The sequence below is a fragment of the Carassius carassius genome, chromosome 9, assembly GCF_963082965.1.
Source record: "Carassius carassius chromosome 9, fCarCar2.1, whole genome shotgun sequence".
NCBI lineage: Eukaryota > Metazoa > Chordata > Actinopteri > Cypriniformes > Cyprinidae > Carassius > Carassius carassius.
In genome coordinates, this window is record NC_081763.1 from 2145001 (window position 1) to 2152500 (window position 7500).

Here is a 7500-nt window from a genome sequence, read left to right on the forward strand (position 1 = left end):
TCCCTTCCCACATATTATCTACTGCCACTTTTTCATTCTTTGCTAACACCACCCCTAAAATCTTTATTTCCTGTACCTCCATGAACTTAAACACCCCTGCTAAATCCACCACCCCTCCAAATTTCATATACACAGTTTTTTCTTCATTGATTTTTGCACCCGTCCCATCACAATAGTATTTAATTTTTTCCATAACCTTTTTAACGCTTTCCATATTTTCCACCACAATTGTTGTATCATCTGCGTATTGAAAGATTTTCTTAAATTCCCCTTCCTCTTCCATTTTTATTCCTTTTATTCCTTCCTCCTTATTTATTAAAAGTCCTAAAGGTTCTGCCACCAAAGAATAAAGCTGTGCTGATAACGGACACCCCTGCCTTATAGACCTTAAAACTTTAAAAGGTTGACTTAAAAATCCATTACATTTTACTTTCGTTAAGATATCCTTGTATAAAATTGCAATCCATTTAATAAAATTTTCCCCAAAACCGAACTTCTTTAAAACAGAAAATAAGAATTTATGCTCCACTCTATCAAATGCTTTTTCAAAATCCAACCTTATAACATATGCTTTCTTTTCCTTTTCTTTTATATAACCTATTATGTCTCTTATGCTACTTGTAATGTCTGCTATGTCCCTCCCTTTTACACCATATGCTTGATTAGTTTCAATTATACTTGGCATTACATTCTTCAATCTGTTAGCTAAAACTTTAGCTAAAATCTTAAAATCAGTATTTAGCATTGTGATGGGTCTAAAATTCTTCAAATTTGTTTTATCACCTTGTTTCTTATAAATTATTTTCATTAAACCTAACCCCATTCTTGGATTGACTCCTTCTTTCCTAAAAATATCATCATAAATCCCCTTTAAAATCACACTGAGTTTTTCTTTAAAAACTTTGTAAAATTCACTTCCAATACCATCTATTCCTGGACTCTTTTTTACTCTTAGGGAGTTTATAGCTTGTATAATTTCTTCCGTTTCTATCTCCTTTTCACAGTCTATTTTATCTTCTTCTCCAACTTTCCTAGTTATTCTTTGCAACAAAACTTTTCCCTTCTCCTCCTCCACCCCTTCTGATTTAAAAAGCTTTTCATAAAAAGTCTCTATTTCTTTTAAAATCTCTCCTGTATTAAAAACCGACTGGCCATCTCTGTTTTTAAGCTCTTTGATCATTTCAGCTTTTCCCCTACTTTTTTCGAGATTAAAAAAGAATCTGTTACATTTTTCCCCCTCTATTGTGTATTTAGCTTTACTTCTCAACATCGCTCCCTTGCATTTGTCTTCCTCCATTTTTTTAAGCTTCTCCTCCATTTCAAACACTTTTTGCACATTTACTTCATTTTTGTTTAACTCTTCTTTTAACGTTCTTCTTATTTCTTTTTCCTTTGTCCTTTTCACCCTTTGCAGTATATTACAGAAATTAATTGAATATTTCTTTATTTCAAATTTCACATTTTCCCACCATTGTCTTTTATCTTCTAAATACATTGCATCTTTTTTTTCCTCATCTAATAAATTCTCTATCCCATTTTTAAAACTTTCATGATTTAAGATTTCTGTATTTAAAATCCATACCCCAGGCCCTTTCGTTTCCCTTTTAAAATCCATCCTCATTAAAACCATTTTATGATCACTTAAAGTTGTTTCTTTATAAAGTACATCATCAATAAAACAATCCAAATTTCTTGTGCTCAGAAAATAATCTATCCTAGTTTGGCACATAAAATTCCCAACTAACTGTTTTCTGGAATATTCTCTCTTTTTTCCATTTCTTTCTCTCCAAACATCAATCATATTTTTTTCTTCCATCAATAATTTAAGTTCCTTCCTTCCACCGTCCGTCCTAAAAACCATCCCATTAGCCATGTCTATTTTGCTAAAAACAGTATTAAAATCCCCTGCAACCACCACCCTTTTCCATTTCTCTATTATGTCTCTTAAAACATTAAAATACATTTTCTTATCCTTTTCCTCATTTGGTGCATGTACATTTACTACAATAAATTTTTCATCCTCAAAATCAATTTCTACTGCAATACATTTCCCTTTTTTATCATCATAGATTTGTTTTGTCATAGTAGCTTTCCCTTTTTTAATCAAAATAGCCACTCCTCCTCCCAAACTTTTCTCCCCGTTACTAAAAAATATTTCCCCATCCCACCTTCTTTTAAAATCTTCCATTACATTTCCTTTCCAGTTAGTTTCTTGCAATAAAATCATATCATCATTTTTACACAACTCTTTCATCCTTTCAAATTTCAAAACATTCAATAATCCTCTTGCATTAAAGGACACAATTCTCAACACCATAAAGTAAAACAAAAACGATAAAATACCCATCTTATTAGTCCATATCTTCTCCCTCTTCTAAAAGTCCACCACTGTCCTGATTTTCTGTAAACACTTCCTTCACCACTCTTTTCCTTGCTTTTTCAATATTTGGTGTTACCTTTTTCACTCTTCTTCTTTTGTTCGATGCCCCCGTGCTCCCACCATCCGTGATGTTTCCACTCTCAATGTCTAGCTCCCCTTCTTCGTTGACTCCTTCCTGCTCCTCCACTTTGTCTAGTATATTCTGTATACTCGCCGTTATCTGCATTGGTGTCCATGTCTCTTCCTCTTCCTGTGTTGATGTTGTTAATTCATGTCCATTTCCTATGTTCTTTTCCTTGGATTTTTCTGCGTCCTCCTGTTGCTCCTCCTCATTATCATTCTCATGCATTTGCCCGCTCACTTGATCCTCTTCCTGTTGCTCATTGTCCATCCAACATTCACATTTGTCCAAAGTCATTTTACAGTCTGGGCACCTCATCGCAGTACAGTCTCTTGCGAAATGGCCTCTTTCCTCGCATTTGTGACATTTGAAGTCCGGACAGTCCTTCATTATATGGTCAGGGCTCATACACAGTCTACAGGTCTTCACCTGCTTACTGTGTATCACCCTAAAGTATTGAGGACCTCCCTCGGTCTCCATCCTTGTGCTGTATGGTAAAGAAGCCACTTCCTTTGGAAAACGCACTCTTAAGAACCTCGTTCCATCTTCTATATGGGTGCCCGAGTAGAATCTCCTCCTTATTTGAGAAATGGGTGTTACTCCCCATCCTTCAAGCTTATTTAAAATCTCATGGTCATTCATGTATGCAGGCAAATGCATGAACGAGACAACAAAGTCTCTGTTGTGTAACTTTTTGATTTCACAAATTTTACCTTTAATGGTTCGTCCATCAACCAGTTTCTCAGTGTCCTCTTCATGCTCCAATGTAATCTCATATTCCCTCATCTGCTTAGGTCGTATTGCTAAAATTCTTGTTACTTCAATCTTTTCTGTTAGTGCTTTTATAATATCCTCTGCTCTCCCGTCTTGTACCTCCGACAAATCCACCACCACAGTCGCTTCTTTTGTGTAAATCCTCTTATCAGTTATTTCATTGTAATCCTTTTCTCTTTGTCGATAACCCAGTCCATTTTCTGCTTGCCTCCGTGTTCCTCGTGTCAAATCCATGTCAGTTGCCATTAATCTATCCATTTTACATAAAACAAACCCCGACAGATCCCTCCCAAACAGCAGAGCTGTTGGGAGGACACAAATAAAACAAAAATAACAAAATACTACAAACAAAAACACTTATTTTAACCAAACAAAAATAACAAAACACAAAAAGTTTGGGTGAGCCTCCCTCACCCCTCTCTGGCACAATCACTTCCTGTTTGCTCACTAGTGCCTCTAGTGTGCTCAGGGTGGTATGGCCGTAAGCGAAGGAGGCTGCAAAGAGAGGGCTATTTAAAGATCAGCCACTATAATCGCCAGTGCATTATATAAGTAGGGAAGGAAACCCAAAAGCTTACAGCACCTGGTATTCCCAAAAGTACTAACCAGGCCTATTAGATAATTACTGAAAAAATCCAAAAGTACTAACCTGGCCCAAACCTGCTTACATTCTGAGGTCGGGCATTGACTCTTTTTTTTTTTTTTTTTGCAAGATTATTGGACAATTAGTGAAAATTTCCAAAAGTACTAACCAGGCCTATTAGATAATAACTGAAAAAATCCAAAAGTACTAACCTGGCCCAAACCTGCTTAGATTTGGAGATCAGTTGAGATCAGGCATAGCCAGGATGGTATGGCCATAAGCGAAGGAGGCTGCAAAGAGAGGGCTATTTAAAGATCAGCCACTATAATCGCAAGTGCTTTATATAAGTAGGGAAGGAAACCCAAAAGCTTACAGCACCTGGTATTCCCAGGCGGTCTCCCATCCAAGTACTAACCAGGCCCAAACCTGCTTAGCTTCCGAGATCAGACGAGATCGGGCATAGCCAGGTTGGTATGGCCGTAAGCGAAGGAGGCTGCAAACTGAAGGCTATTTAAAGATCAGCCACTATAATCGCCAGTGCATTATATAAGTAGGGAAGGAAACCCAAAAGCTTACAGCACCTGGTATTCCCAAAAATACTAACCAAGCCTATTAGATAATTACTGAAAAAAACCAAAAGTACTAACCTGGCCCAAACCTGCTTACATTCTGAGATCGGCATTGACTCTTTTTTTTTTTTTTTTTTGCAAGATTATTGAACAATTACTGAAAAAATCCAAAAGTACTAACCAGGCCTATTAGATAATTACTGAAAAAATCCAAAAGTACTAACCTGGCCCAAACCTGCTTACATTCTGAGATCGGGCATTGACTCTTTTTTTTTTTTTTTTGCAAGATTATTGGACAATTAGTGAAAATTTCCAAAAGTACTAACCAGGCCTATTAGATAATTACTGAAAAAATCCAAAAGTACTAACCTGGCCCAAACCTGCTAACATTCTGAGGTCGGCCATTGACTCTTTTTTTTTTTTTGCAAGATTATTGGACAATTAGTGAAAATTTCCAAAAGTACTAACCAGGCCTATTAGATAATTACTGAAAAAATCCAAAAGTACTAACCTGGCCCAAACCTGCTTACATTCTGAGATCAGGCATTGACTCTTTTTTTTTTTTTCAAGATTATTGGACAATAAGTGAAAATTTCCAAAAGTACTAACCAGGCCTATTAGATAATTACTGAAAAAAATCCAAAAGTACTAACCTGGCCCAAACCTGCTTACATACTGAGATCGGGCATTGACTCTTTTTTTTTTTTGCAAGATTATTGGACAATTAGTGAAAATTTCCAAAAGAACTAACCAGGCCTATTAGATAATTACTGAAAAAATCCAAAAGTACTAACCGGGCCCAAACCTGCTTAGATTTGGAGATCAGTTGAGATCAGGCATAGCCAGGATGGTATGGCCATAAGCGAAGGAGGCTGCAAAGAGAGGGCTATTTAAAGATCAGCCACTATAATCGCCAGTGCTTTATATAAGTAGGGAAGGAAACCCAAAAGCTTACAGCACCTGGTATTCCCAGGCGGTCTCCCATCCAAGTACTAACCAGGCCCAAACCTGCTTAGCTTCCGAGATCAGACGAGATCGGGCATAGCCAGGTTGGTATGGCCGTAAGCGAAGGAGGCTGCAAAGAGAGGGCTATTTAAAGATCAGCCACTATAATCGCCAGTGCATTATATAAGTAGGGAAGGAAACCCAAAAGCTTACAGCACCTGGTATTCCCAAAAGTACTAACCAGGCCTATTAGATAATTACTGAAAAAATCCAAAAGTACTAACCTGGCCCAAACCTGCTTACATTCTGAGATCGGGCATTGACTCTTTTTTTTTTTTTTTGCAAGATTATTGGACAATTAGTGAAAATTTCCAAAAGTACTAACCAGGCCTATTAGATAATTACTGAAAAAATCCAAAAGTACTAACCTGGCCCAAACCTGCTTACATTCTGAGATCGGGCATTGACTCTTTTTTTTTTTTTTTGCAAGATTATTGGACAATTAGTGAAAATTTCCAAAAGTACTAACCAGGCCTGTTAGATAATTACTGAAAAAATCCAAAAGTACTAACCTGGCCCAAACCTGCTTAGATTTGGAGATCAGTTGAGATCAGGCATAGCCAGGATGGTATGGCCATAAGTGAAGGAGGCTGCAAAGAGAGGGCTATTAAAAGATCAGCCACTATAATTTCAAGTGCATTATATAAGTAGGGAAGGAAACCCAAAAGCTTACAGCACCTGGTATTCCCAAAAGTACTAACCAGGCCTATTAGATAATTACTGAAAAAATCCAAAAGTACTAACCTGGCCCAAACCTGCTTACATTCTGAGATCGGGCATTGACTCTTTTTTTTTTTTTTTTGCAAGATTATTGGACAATTAGTGAAAATTTCCAAAAGTACTAACCAGGCCTATTAGATAATTACTGAAAAAATCCAAAAGTACTAACCTGGCCCAAACCTGCTAACATTCTGAGGTCGGCCATTGACTCTTTTTTTTTTTTTGCAAGATTATTGGACAATTAGTGAAAATTTCCAAAAGTACTTACCAGGCCTATTAGATAATTACTGAAAAAATCCAAAAGTACTAACCTGGCCCAAACCTGCTTACATTCTGAGATCAGGCATTGACTCTTTTTTTTTTTCAAGATTATTGGACAATAAGTGAAAATTTCCAAAAGTACTAACCAGGCCTATTAGATAATTACTGAAAAAAATCCAAAAGTACTAACCTGGCCCAAACCTGCTTACATTCTGAGATCGGGCATTGACTCTTTTTTTTGCAAGATTATTGGACACTTAGTGAAAATTTCCAGAAGTACTAACCAGGCCTATTAGATATTTATTGAAAAAATCCAAAAGTACTAACCTGGCCCAAACCTGCTAACATTCTGAGGTCGGGCATTGACTCTTTTTTTTTTTTTGCAAGATTATTGGACAATTAGTGAAAATTTCCAAAAGTACTGACCAGGCCTATTAGATAATTACTGAAAAAATCCAAAAGTACTAACCTGGCCCAAACCTGCTTAGATTTGGAGATCAGTTGAGATCGGGCATAGCCAGGATGGTATGGCCATAAGCGAAGGAGGCTGCAAAGAGAGGGCTATTTAAAGATCAGCCACTATAATCGCCAGTGCTTTATATAAGTAGGGAAGGAAACCCAAAAGCTTACAGCACCTGGTATTCCCAGGCGGTCTCCCATCCAAGTACTAACCAGGCCCAAACCTGCTTAGCTTCCGAGATCAGACGAGATCGGGCATAGCCAGGCTGGTATGGCCGTAAGCGAAGGAGGCTGCAAAGAGAGGGCTATTTAAAGATCAGCCACTATAATCGCCAGTGCATTATATAAGTAGGGAAGGACCCCCAAAAGCTTACAGCACCTGGTATTCCCAAAAGTACTAACCAGGCCTATTAGATAATTACTGAAAAAATCCAAAAGTAGTAACCTGGCCCAAACCTGCTTACATTCTGATCTCGGGCATTGACTCTTTTTTTTTTTTTTTTGCAAGATTATTGGACAATTAGTGAAAATTTCCAAAAGTACTAACCAGGCCTATTAGATAATTACTGAAAAAATCCAAAAGTACTAACCTGGCCCAAACCTGCTTACATTCTGAGATCGGGCATTG

At 37.2% G+C, this 7500-nt stretch overlaps 3 non-coding genes across 3 annotated transcripts; all 3 read right to left on the bottom strand.

Moving 5' to 3' along the window:
• Positions 1–4224: 4224 nt before the first annotated feature.
• Positions 4225–4343, bottom strand: LOC132150855 (5S ribosomal RNA). The gene has a single exon (XR_009436032.1). It is a non-coding gene; the product is annotated as a 5S ribosomal RNA (ribosomal RNA).
• A 1032-nt stretch (positions 4344–5375) lies between these two features.
• Positions 5376–5494, bottom strand: LOC132150859 (5S ribosomal RNA). Its single transcript, XR_009436036.1, has one exon. It is a non-coding gene; the product is annotated as a 5S ribosomal RNA (ribosomal RNA).
• Positions 5495–7036: 1542 nt separating this feature from the next.
• On the bottom strand, positions 7037–7155 carry LOC132150978 (5S ribosomal RNA). The gene has a single exon (XR_009436147.1). It is a non-coding gene; the product is annotated as a 5S ribosomal RNA (ribosomal RNA).
• Positions 7156–7500: the final 345 nt, after the last annotated feature.